This window comes from Myotis lucifugus, unplaced genomic scaffold (genome assembly GCF_000147115.1).
Source record: "Myotis lucifugus unplaced genomic scaffold, Myoluc2.0 scaffold_7, whole genome shotgun sequence".
Classification (NCBI taxonomy): Eukaryota; Metazoa; Chordata; class Mammalia; order Chiroptera; family Vespertilionidae; genus Myotis; species Myotis lucifugus.
In genome coordinates, this window is record NW_005871055.1 from 10710863 (window position 1) to 10724203 (window position 13341).

Sequence of the window (13341 nt, forward strand, 5' to 3'; positions counted from 1 at the left end):
ATGGTACCTGCTAAAAATGCACAGATCCCTGATTGATAAGGCTGTGTGCTGGGACCCAGAAAGGAGTGTGGCTTAAGGGAAAGGGAGAAAGGAGACAAATGTTTGGAGGGAGGGGGAGGGGAGGAGTCAGAAAGGGATCTGGGAATGGCCCAGAATGTGGAATGCTGCCGAAGCCATACTGGCCTTGCTCCAGTGTCCACTAATTGGTTTGAAGAGATCGGAGGGGCCTGGGCTCCTTGGGGGCTAGACCCCAAAATGGGAGAAGGGAACCTAGGGGAGATCTCTGATGTAGCTGGATGGCAGCTCTCTCCTCTCTCTCTCCTTCCATCTTCTTCCCTCCGCCCCTCTCAGTGGCTTCTTAAAGAAGAGGTGGTACAGAGAACATTCTAGAACAATGATGGAGGTGGAGGAACAAATGGGAACTCCAGTGAGACACCGGGGCTGGCTGTCCATCTTTTCTTTTGTGACTACAGTTTGCGGTCCAATTTTGCCCAGAATCAGACTCTTAAGAAACATGAACCCTGACTTGGGCCAAGGGTTCCTCATGAGGCCACCTTCTCTCACCCCAAGAGGCTCTCTCCTGCAGTCTTCGGAGTGGGTGGGCAGGCGTGGACCACCCCCACAGCTGCACAGCACAGCATGGAAGGTGCCTCTGCATGTCTAAGGTACTTATATTTCCCAGGTACTTGTTTCTCTGAGAATCCTGAAGGTTTGTGAGCTGGAAGGAAGTCTTAGAAGCTAAATGGTAAATGGATAAAGCTCAGGGTAAAAATTATTGACAAGTAGAAATATTTGGCACCGAACACATTCAGTGTCTAAGGAAATATTCTACCTTGGAAGCACTGTCCTTTGCTTTCCTCTGAGGCTTCGTACCGTCACTCCCTTCCTGGATGAAAAGAGAACTTATCACATGTTAGTGTGATTGTTTGTGTGTCTAACTCCCCCACTAGACTGGGAGTCCCTTTAATTTCCGAGTCCTCATCACTGACCACAGTGTCTGACATATACTAGGCGCTCTATAAATGTTTATTGAACAAATAAGATATTTTGTTCATTAGATATGTGGGTTAATAGTAACCACATCAAACTCAGACAACACATTTCCAAAGAATCAGAATGTAATAAAATAGACCTCTGTGGTACGTTACTGCTTGACAATGTTCATGTCCTCTTCCCCACCTCCAGGGAAGAGTGTACACCCGACTCTTGTTGATTTTGGACTCTGTGATATGACTTGTGTTGGTCAGTTGGGCATTAGCAGATGTGAAGCAAGCACAGGCTTGAAATTGTTTACACACTTGGGCTTTTCCCATTGCCATGGAACATACTCTGGCCAGCCAACGGTCCAAGAAGGATGTGAGAATTTGCAACATAATACAGACCCAACTTGTTGCTTGGAGACATCCCACTGAGCTCAGCTGAGAGTAGCACACAAAGCAGACTTGCACAAAAGTCAGCAATAAGTATGTGCATGCTAATGAACGTATGCCTCTGAGTTGTTATGTAGTAATAGGTGGCAGATACAACCTTTTGCTAAAATGCACAAACTATAATTTTGCTGTCCTTTATTTAGGAAGGTGAGTCACAGACTCTGATTGTAGACTCCTGACCCTCCGTTTCCTTGTCTGTGAAACCTGTAAAGTTGTTATGAGGACTGAGTGAGATAATCCAAGAAAAACACTTGGGACAGCTCCTGGCACGTGAAAAGTGCTCCGCACGTGCCATTATGATGATGGCGATGCTTCTGGGTGCCTACTTTAAACGGTAGTTATCACTGGGTGTGGGGAAATGCCAGTGAGTAGAGAACTTCTAATAACAGAATGTCGAGCGACAGAACATGTACCCTGCACTGAGGCAGGCCCTTCCAAATGACCTGAGCTGCACTCCCCTCCTTCTGCCAGAGGACGAAGGCACCACAGCCTGGTTATTACAGTCAGCTAATCGATGACACAGCTGTCCTGGAGGAGGTGGAACCAGTGTCCTCTGGGCCTGAGATGGGAAAGCCTGAGAGGTGGGTCAGAGTTTGGATCTGCCGTCGCTCAGGCTGTGGCAGGCCAGCAGAGCACTTAGCACAGCCTCCCTCCCTCTCCTCTGTCTTCACTGCTCATGGGCTCTTCATGCCTCTGACGCTCACGGGCAGAATGTATAAGACGAGAAGCCCCCAAGCATGGGTGAGAACGGCAACTGAACACAGTCTGTCTCATGAGGTCACTTTGCCTCCGTTCTTCATCTACCTCCAGATTTGCCCAGGGCAGCTCAGTTTTGCCTTACAGCAGGGTAAACTATGAAAGTCTTCCCAGGACCAAACCACCCCCACAACATGGTAAAGAGAAACTTCGTCTAATTCATCTACCGTGATGTCTCCATAGAGAGCCATGGAGGCATGGGCTCTGTCAGTTAACTCCACCTTCTGACGCCTTAGGATCTGGTGATAAATCCTGCAAATACTGGTGTTGTCCTCTCCTCAGAGTGTCAGGAATCCACTGGTGTTTGGCTAGGGATTGAAAATGCTTCCAGAGGCCCAAATGAATCTTAGAAAATGGAAAACAGCCTATCCTGTCTTACATAATCGGGCTGGGAAAACATGTTTCACATTAGAACAGCAGCCAGCAATTTCCCAGGGCTCAGGCGGAGGTCTGGGTTGTTCATTTGGCTCTGGACCTGCTTAAGAATGACATTATTTTAACCTGTCTGTTTCTGCTCAGACACATTAAGCCGCCGCCTCCATCACTGACGTGCCTCCTTGTACACTGTACTCTGTCTTCCACTCTTCAGAGGATGAATAGATACCAAAGCAGGAGAATTATGCTTCTCAGAGAGGTTGGGGAGATCGATAAAATGTTTCTGACACAAAAAGGAAATGAAACTGAAGAGATATCAAGGTCCTTAGAAGCAGACCAGATCCATACAAAAGTACGCCATAACCAGCCATATAATCCAAAGGCAGCCTTTAAAGTCAGACCTGACTATTCTCAGTTAATGTGAAGATACCAGACTGCCCTCTAAGTTGCACCTCTAGCCCTGGCCCACCCTCCCCCTGCCATGGCTTGTCCTTAGCACTTATTTCACGATTATACAGTGCGGAGTTTGAGGAGGAAACACTGGCGGTTGGTAGAATGGCATCCGGGATATGAACATGGGCTGTGGAGGCAGACAGACTTGGGTTCAAATTCTGGCTCCCCCACTTGACCTTGGCCAATGTATGCAACCTCTCCCAGTGCTAGCTTTTATCTGAATGTACAGGTAGGAACACCTTCCCACAGGTGGTCATGAGGGGTAAGTGACACGTGTAGGCACTGCACTCACTGGTGCCCAGCGTGCAGTCACACCCAGTAGAATTGGGGTGGTAGGTAAGCAGCAGAACTGATCCATCCTGTGCAGTCCCACTGAAGCGCCCTGCATTTGGTTTAATGCTCTCTTGTCATTATATCAACATTCTCAATAATTTTTGAACAATAGAGTTATAAGGCACACCCAGCACGACCCCACATTCGGGACTTTGGCAATGATACCACATTTGGAACAAAGTCAAAGATGGAAATATTTTGTATTAAACCTGCACCATTTTACAGCAGCTGCTAGATATTTGTAAGAAAAAAAACAAAACCCAAAGCAGCTTCAGCAGTGGGGAGAAGGGTTCTTCCTCGCCTTTTTGCTTCTGATATTTCCTTTCTCCTGGAGAGAGTGCAATTCTGTCCTCCCTCAGCCCCCTCCTTCCTCCATCCCTGGGAAACAGAGCACTTAATAATAAACTCAGTAAACTCGGGAGCAGTAAAGGGGCACACTCAGCTCTGCTGCCCCTTTCTCTTCTCCCCGGAAAGGAGATGCCTGTCCTCGGCCGGCCAGCTGCAACAAGGTGGCTCTTGGGTCCCATACTAGAAAGTCCATTTGGTTCTTACTGAGCATGCCCTTCAATTAGCCTTATCAAGAACAACAGTGATATTTTGACCTGCACCTATTATTCTATTGCCTTACTCCTTAATCTGTTCAGTTCTTGGCTAGGAAGAGGGTTGCTGTTTAATGGACATACTCAACAACCACATCAGCCCCTGCCATGCATCTTGTCACTTATTTAATTAAAACACCTCATTAAACATTTAAGTTACTATGAGAAAGTGGTGTAGATACTGGGGAGAATCTCCAAGCTGAAAGGCACTGAAATAATCTACTCCAGACCTCTTGGTTCAAGAAGGAGAATATCCATTCAACGTAATCCCTACTAAAATACCAACAGCATATTTCACAGATCTAGAACAAATACTCCACAAATTTATATGAAACCGAAAAAGACCTCAAATAGCTACAGCAATCTTGAGAAAGAAGAACAAAGTTGGAGGGGTCACAATACCATATATCAAATTATATTACAACACCATTGTAATTAAAATAGCCTGGTACTGGTACAAGAGCAGGCATATATATCAATGGAACAGAACAGAGACCCCAGAAATCAACCCAAGGCATTATGCTCAATTAATATTTGACAGAGGAGGCAAGAGCATACAATGGAGACAAAACAGTCTCTTCAATAAATGATGAGGGGGAAATTGGACAGGCACATGCAAAAAGAGAAAGAAAGAAAGAAAGAAAGAAAGAAAGAAAGAAAGAAAGAAAGAAAGAAAGAAAGAAAGAAAGAAAGAAGGAAGGAAGGAAGGAAGGAAGGAAGGAAGGAAAGAAAGAAAGAAAGAAAGAAAGAAAGAAAGAAAGAAAGAAAGAAAGAAAGAAAGAAAGGAAGGAAAAAAGAGAGAAAGAAAGAGAGAAAGAAAGAGAGAAAGAAACTAGACTCCCAACTTACACAATATCCAAGAATAAACTCAAAATGGATAAAAGACTTAAATGTAAGTCATGAAACCATAAAAATCCTAGAAGAATCCATAGGGAGCAGAATCTCAGAAATCATAGTAGCACTATCTTTGCCAATACATCTCCTAGACCAGTGGTCGGCAAACTCATTAGTCAACAGAGCCAAATATCAACAGTACAACGATTGAAATTTCTTTTGAGAGCCAAATTTTTTAAACTTAAACTATATAGGTAGGTACACTGTTATTAGCTTAATTAGGGTACTCCTAAGGCTTAGGAAGAGCCACACTCAAGGGGCCAAAGAGCCGCATGTTTGCCGACCATGGTCCTAGGGCAGTGATGGCGAACCTTTTGAGCTCGGCGTGTCAGCATTTTGAAAAACCCTAACTTAACTCTGGTGCCGTGTCACATATAGAAATTTTTTGATATTTGCAACCAGAGTAAAACAAAGACTTATATTTTTGATATTTATTTTATATATTTAAATGCCACTTAACAAAGAAAAATCAACCAAAAAAATGAGTTCACGTGTCACCTCTGACACGCGTGTCATAGGTTCGCCATCACTGTCCTAGGGCAAGGGAAACAAAGGAAAAAATAAACAAATGGGACTACATGAAACTAAAAAGCTTTTCCATAGCAAAAGAAACCAGCATCAAAATGTAAAGGGAACTCTGTTTGGGAGAACATATTTGCCAATGATACATCTGATATGGGGTTAACTTCCAAAATATATAATGAACTCATACAGCTCAACATAGGGAAGACAAACAATCCAATTTAAAAATGGGCAAAGGACCTAAATAGATACTTCTCCAAAGAGGACATACAGATGGCCAAGAAATATGAAAAAATGCTCGAAGTCACTAATCATCTGAGAGATGTAAATTAAAACTACAATGAGGTATCACCTCATACCTGCCAGATTGGCTACCATCAATAAATCAACAAATGACAAGCGCTGGAGAGGATGTGGAGAAAAGGGAACCCTAGTGCACTGCTGGTCAGAATGCAGACTGGTGCAGCCACTATGGGAAACAGTATGGAGTTTTCTCAGACAATTAAAAACGAAATTGCCATTTGACCCAGTAATACCACTTCTGGGGATATATGCTAAAAATTCCAAAACACCAATCAGAAAGAATAGATGCACTCCTATGTTCATAGCAGCACAATTTACAATAGCTAGGATCTGGAAACAGCCCAAGTGCCCATCAGTAGATGAGAGGATAAAAAATATGTGGTACATTTACACCATAGAATACTATGTAGCTGTCTCTTACCCTTTGAGACAGTATGGAGGGACCTGGAGAGTATTATGCTAAGTGAAATAAGCCAGTCAGAGAAAGGCAAGTATTACATGTTCTCACTCATATCTGGAATCTAATTAACAAAATAGATCCCGAGACATGAAAGCATGGAAGAGACTGTGGAATCTCAGAGGGAAGGGGTGGGGGATGAGAAGAGTTTAACCAAAGCACTTGTATGCATACATGCACAACCCATGGACACAGACAATAGTGTGGTGAAGGCCTGAGGAGGGGGCAGGAGCAAGACGCGGGGGTAGGTGGGTCAAAGGGGGTCAAAGGGAGTCAAAGGGGGACATCTGTAATAGTTCCAACAATAAAGATAAATTATACTTTTTAAAAAGAAGAAAAAGAGAACATCCAAAGTGGTTAAAAGCCAGCTACCTTGGTTCTCAAACTTTAGTGTACAGAGTCGTCTGGAGGGCTTGTTAAAAACCAGATTTCTTGGCCCCAACCCAGAGTTTTGATTCAGACGATCTGGGAGTGGGGTCTAAGAATGTGCATTTATACCAGGCTCCCCGGTAATGTGATGCTGCAAGTCCTAATTTGAGAACCACTGGTGTGGCTTAAGATGAACAGGAGCCAGCCCCAGGTGTCCTGTGTTCTCACGGAAGGCCCTTGGTGATCCACCTTCTTTTCTCATGGCTGTGCCCCCCTCAGCCCTGGCTGGGAGCTCCCTGGCTGTGGTTTTTATATTTGCACTGCCTACCTGAGATGAACTTGCTCTCCTTGCCAAAATGATATCTATAATGAGCTTCAAGCTTTCCAGAAAAAAAAAAAAATGTTTCTGGCATCACCACATATTATAAAAGAGAGTGTCTTAGGAAGGAAAATTAATGTAGTGAAGGATAAACTTAAAGCAAATGCAATCATGCCATGGACCAAGAGCCCAAGATGTTGATCGATGTTTTTCTGATCCTTCTATTGTGTCATCTATGTCTATGTTTATTTTTCTAAAACAAACAAGAAAACTGCATATAGTAACCCAGAGTATTGGTTGCAAAGTTTTTAAAGTCCATCTTCTGTGAGCTCTCTTTTAATTGACCATGCAACCTTCATTATTGATCTAGATATTATAGTCACCATCTATAATAATAAAAGGGTAATATGCTAATTAGACCGGACATCTTCTGAATGTCATTCTGGACGTCCTTTCTGATGAATCCAGGGCTGGGGGAAGCTAGCCCGGGTACCGGATGCCTGTGGACCACCAGAGGGAAGCCAGCCTGGGTCCTGGGTGCCTGCCGGCAGCTGAAGGAGGGAAGCCTGGGTCAAGGAAAGCTGGTGCTGGCAGCCGGGGGAAGGAATGAATTTTCGTGCATCCGGTCTCTAGTATACTAATAAAAGGGTAATATGCTAATTAGACCTGACGTCTTCTGGACAAAGCCACGGTGGCAGGGGCCGAGGCAGAGGTGGTTAGGGGTGATCAGCCTGGCAGGGGAGGGCAGTTAGGGGTGATCAGGCCAGCAGGGGAGGGCAGTTAGGGGAGATCAGGCTGGCAGAGGAGGGCAGTTAGGGGTGATGAGGCTGGCAGGGGAGGCGGTTAGGGGTGATCAGGCAGGCATGCAGGCGATCGGTTAGGAGCCAGCGGTCCCGGATTTCGAGAAGGATATCAGACTGCAGCGGTCCCGGATTTCGAGAAGGATATCAGACTGGCAGTTTAGGCCCGATCCCTGTGGGATCCCAGCCCTCCTGTGCACAAATTTTGTGCACTGGGCCTCTAGTTTCAAAATAAAAGAAAATAGGGCCAAAGGACCTGTTTCCAAACCTCTGCTGCCAACACCGGTCCCACATTCAAGTGACAACAATGTCAATTGTCCCTTCTCTCCAAACTCCTTCTAGGAAAATGCCACTTGTGCAGAAGGCTCAGCCATGGAACTGTGAAGAGATCTCCAATTATGAGGGCTTGACTGGGAAACCTAATTCATAATAAGATGCTCCGAGAATTTGTCTAAAAATATGCAATTTTAAGTTTTCTAGAAAGTAGCCACATTAAAAAGGTAAAAAGAAACAGGTAACATTAACTTTAATAGTATACCTTATTTAACTCAATGTATCCAAAATAGTATCCTTTCAACATGTAATCAATATAAAAATATTACTGATAGTTTTTTTCTCACCCAATGTCTTTTTTTTTTAAATATACTTTATTGATTTTTTACAGAGAGGAAGGGAGAGAGATAGAGAGTTAGAAACATCGATGAGAGAGAAACATCAATCAGCTGCCTCCTGCACATCTCCTACTGAGGATGTGCCCGCAACCCAAGTACATGCCCTTGACCGGAATCGAACCTGGGACCTTTCAGTCCGCAGGCCGACGCTCTATCCACTGAGCCAAACCGGTTTCGGCAGAGCCATTCAATTTCATATGGTAGTTTTATTCTTAATTTTTTGAGGAATTCCCATGTTGTTTTCCACAGTGATTGTACTAATTCACATTCCTACCAATAATGAAGATATGGGTCCATCAGTGCAAAACTGCCAAGTAAAGGGAGGCAGACTATTCAGCTCACTTATTTATTTTTATTTTCTAGGCTTAAATTTAGGCTTAATAATTTTTATATTCCTTCTATACCGCAAGTGTTTAACCATCTTTATGTAAGTGACAAATCAATTTCTGAATTTTGTTTAGTACTTCCTGTATTTTGGATAGTGAGGGTCTTATAATAGGGTAGAGAGAGAACAATTTGGTTCTCTTTCTGTTACTTCTTATACAATACTCACTTTTATCAAGCATCATTATATGGAAAACACTGCTCTAAAAACGTCCTTGTCCTTAAGAAGTTTAAAATTTAGACGGGATTTCCAAGGAAGCGATCCCAGTAAAAGTTAAGTGGCAAGCCCCAAATCTACAAACCACGGATGAGCAAATTTGTACTGGTCCTGTTGTAGTAGTTGAAGGCCTTTGGCTGAAGAAGGCGTGAGGATTAGTGGGAGACTAAGTTGATATGAGAAACCTCCTCTTGGAGGGTGCAGATTTGTAGAAATCTTTGAAGTAGTAGATGCTAGATTGCCCAAGCCTGGCGCGAAAATAATTCTCCAGAACTGCGGTGCCAAAGCCACTCCACAGCTACATATTTCTGCTGCAACTACCAACTCTGCGGCTTAGGGCGAGAGAGGCTCCAAGGCCCGCCCAGGAGTCCAGTACCTCGCTCCGATTGGACGAGCTTACTTCCTCGCCTTTCCCGGGATCCTTTGCCCGTCAATTACCCTACTCTCCCTTTGCCCCGCCCCCTTTTGGTGATTTAACACCGTTCGCTGTTTCCCGCCCCAGCCCTCAAACTCCTCACTAGTCGCTTCAGTTCCTCATTGGCCAGCAGAGAGGAGGGGGAAGGGAAGGGGCATTCTATTTTACTCTCTAAACTACCCCCCTGGAGTTTCCTGGTCTTCCCTTAAGCTGTCAGGAGAGCAACGACAAGGCGCTCACTCCTCACCCAATGTCTTCAAAATCAGTTGATTTTTACATTTACAGCACATCTCAATTTGGACTAGCTGCATCTCAAATGCTCCACGGCCATACTGGACAGCACGAGCCCAAACCTGGGCCCACACAGGTCATTGGAGCACTTTAGAAACTATTTGGGTAGAAAAGCAGCTCAGTTCCAAGTGAAATATCTGGGAGGAACAGCCGGACACCATCCCACCTGCCTCCGCCCCGCTGTCTGTGGAGCTCCACACTGTGTTACTAAGATTTGCTTATTTGCAGCAGGCATTCTTTTAGACGAAACTTGTTATTCTCATTTTCCCCTGAGTATCTAATTTTAATACGCCAATCCCCAAATCTACGGAGCTCAGGAATACAGATGTAAAAATTGTCATTTTGTGAAAAATGGAATAGCCTTATCCTCCCACAGCACTTACCCCGTGGATGGCCTCTCCCTTCCCCACAGACATAAGTGATGTGTCATTAGCTTGAAGCTGGTAAGTGGACCTGGTTGCATGAACAGGCAGCCCCATGAAGATTCTTGCTGAAAGGTCAGCATAAGGAGATTCGGCCTCTCCTCATGTTTATAAAGCTTTCCGGGACATCGAGTTTATGCTTCTGCTTGAAATTTTCAACAAATTTCTAGATGTTCTTGGGACCAGACAAGTCCACAATATGCAGAAAGATGTTCTAAACCAGAATAGAAAAAAAGTTGTAAATCTTTTCTTAAAAAAGATATAAATTAACATTTAAAAATGTAAATCTTTATTGTTGAAAGTATTACATATGTACCCCCCCTTTCCCCATTGACCCTTTCTAGCCCGCTAAACTAATATTTTTTAAATAAAAAACCCCACATGTACATGGTTTTAAACATTAAGTAGTTCGGGATGATACAAAATGGAAAGTAATAGTCTCACTCCTCAGAAATAAACCATTGTTTCCAGTTTCTTATGAATCATCCAGAAATATTTTAAAATAATATAATATATCACTTATATTATTTAAATATTTTAGACATATATGTTAAGCATGCTATATGCACATATATGAAGCATTATATTATACATTTTAAACATACTGTATATGTGATTACACATGTGATATGTGTATGTGTGTCCCCTTTCCATACACATAGGAACAGACTATACATTGCTCTACATCCTTTTTCACTTAGCAGTATATTTTGGAGGTATTTTTGAAGATGTTATTTCTTTGATTGGCTACATAACGTGTTTTGCGTGGATGTGTCATAGTTTCCTACCACCAATCATTTAGGGTTATTTTTTTTTTGTCAAGGTTCTGCTCTTAAGACAATATCTAAATCACATCATAACTCTAAGAAGACAACTTTCTCTGGGACTCAGTCCTTACTTACGGTGCATTCAATTTCTGCCTTGTGTTATGGTTATCCCCGGACACAGCTCCCTCCTCCACGACACGTAGAACTCCTCGATGGAAGAACCACATCGAATGCCCCCTTTCCCTTGTGGTGGGACACACGCTCATACATGTCGATGATTAATGTACGTTGGTGCTTCTGCCCGTTTTCTCTGTACCCAGCACATGAATCAGACTTGTATTCTCAGCATCAGTGAACACGAGGATATCCCCTCTGGGCTGCTCACCCACCCCAGGCAGAGATTCCTGCTGCTGCAGAGACCTGAACACTGAGCCCACAGACGTGATTCTGAGCAGCAGCCACAAGTCCTTTGATAAAGCAGAGTTCAGCGCCCTGCCTCAATTTCCTCTTTAACTGAGCCACAGAATCCAAGGCTTTAGTCAGAATTTCTTTCTACTGATCTTAAAACATTATTTTCTCACCCTGAGACAGAGGCTCAGAGAATAAGAAAACAGAGAAAACCCACATTTTCGTGACTTAAAGTCTGTAGTCTGCCTGAATACCATATCCAGCGTAAGTCTGGCACAACTGAATTTCCTCTACCTTCAAAGCGTAGGAAAAGCATTGCCTACTCAGGACTGGGTTCTTTTAAAAAGCCTATGGAGCCAAAACCGGTTTGGCTCAGTGGATAGAGCGTCGGCCTGCGGACTGAAAGGTCCCAGGTTCGATTCCGGTCAAGGGCATGTACCTGGGTTGCGGGCACATCCCCAGTGGGAGATGTGCAGGAGGCAGCTGATCGATGTTTCTCTCTCATCGATGTTTCTAACTATCTCTCTCCCTTCCTCTCTGTAAAAAATCAATAAAGGAAAAGCATTGTCTACTCAGGACTGGGTTCTTTTAAAAAGCCTATGGAGGCCCTTGCCCAGCCAGAGTGAACACAGGCTGCCGACTCACACCCGAGCCTTCTCCATAACCACCTGAAAGTCCCTCCCACCCTCAGTGCTGGTAACACTCATACAAAACCCAGGTTCAAAAAGCAGCAAAAATGGGTGAACTAAAATCAATTCCACTTTCAACATTCCATAACCTCTCTGAGTGTTCTGGAAGCACCGAGGTGTCTCGGCATGAAAAGGGGGTCGCGGCAGAGAACAGAGACTCACTGTCCCAGACAAGTCAACCAGAGAGCCTGGTGATGGAAGCATCAGGAAAAGATGAAGGGAGTCATCTGTCTCCCCCTGGGAGGACCTGGGAGGCCAGAAAGCACCCAGAGGAGAGCCCGGCAGCTGCTGTGACCAGGGGGAAGCACTAGGAACAATGTGTGCATAAACCCGGACGCTGATTGATCTGCAGATGGCAAGGCTGCCCTAGGAGCCACTGGCCCCCACTGTACTATCTCTAAACTCTGGATATTGAAATTGGTGATTGAAATTGGACAAAACTCACTGAATCTTTTCTGTGGACGAGCCACCATCTAGCTGCTGTGGCATCGAGGAGTCATGAGGTGACATCATGGGAACCCCTCTACCCTTGTCAGAGGGCGAGTCTGATGAGCAAATGGGAAACAGTACCCGAAGGTGCCCTGGGAAGTAGACGTGGCTACGTAGGAACGAGGTGGTAGTTAATATTAACGTCGAGTACTCAGGAAGCTAAGCCAGTAATTCTCAGGAAGTTGGCAATCCACATTGACCTGGGAGAGATGGCGAGTGGAAACCCGTTTTTTATCTTGGTGTTTTGATGTTGATGGGAATTCCCACAAGACCGGGGCACACTTACAGCACCTTCTAGCCACATCAGGAGTGTGACAGGAGTTCAAGTGTTGCCCAGGCACTGCAGCTCTGATCTTTCTCCTCAAAACCTTTCATTCCAGTCTAATCATGAGAAAAACATCAGACAGATCCCCTCAGTTGGGATTTGTCTGTATACAAAATGCCAGACCAACACTCCTCAAAACTGTCAACATCATCAAAAACTAGGAAAGTCACAGACACAGTCACAGCTAAGACAAGGGGGCATGATGACTGAATGCAATGTGGTGTCCTGGATAGAACCTGGGAACAGAAAAGAGGCATTGGGTAAAAACTAAGGCCATAAGTAAGTATGGACTTCAGATAATAATAATGTATTGATACTGGCTCATTAGTTGTAACAGATGAATAACACTAACATAAGGTGTTAACAAAGGGGAAACTGGGTGTGAGGTCAATGGGAACTCCACTGTTTTCACAACTTTTTTTGTGCATCTAAAATTATCCTAAAATTCAAAAGTTTATTTTAAAAAGTGTTGAGCGAGGAGACAAATGTCTGGTGTCCTTCCACCCAGGGAGCGGGACAATCATGAGCTGCACTGAGAAGCTGGAGAAGGAGGCCCGCTCTGCAGAACCCCTGGGAACACCGAGCCAGGGAGAGTGGCTGCTGAGCGGGATGTGCCCTGTGACGAGTGTTCCTTCCCCCAAGCCTGTGTCACA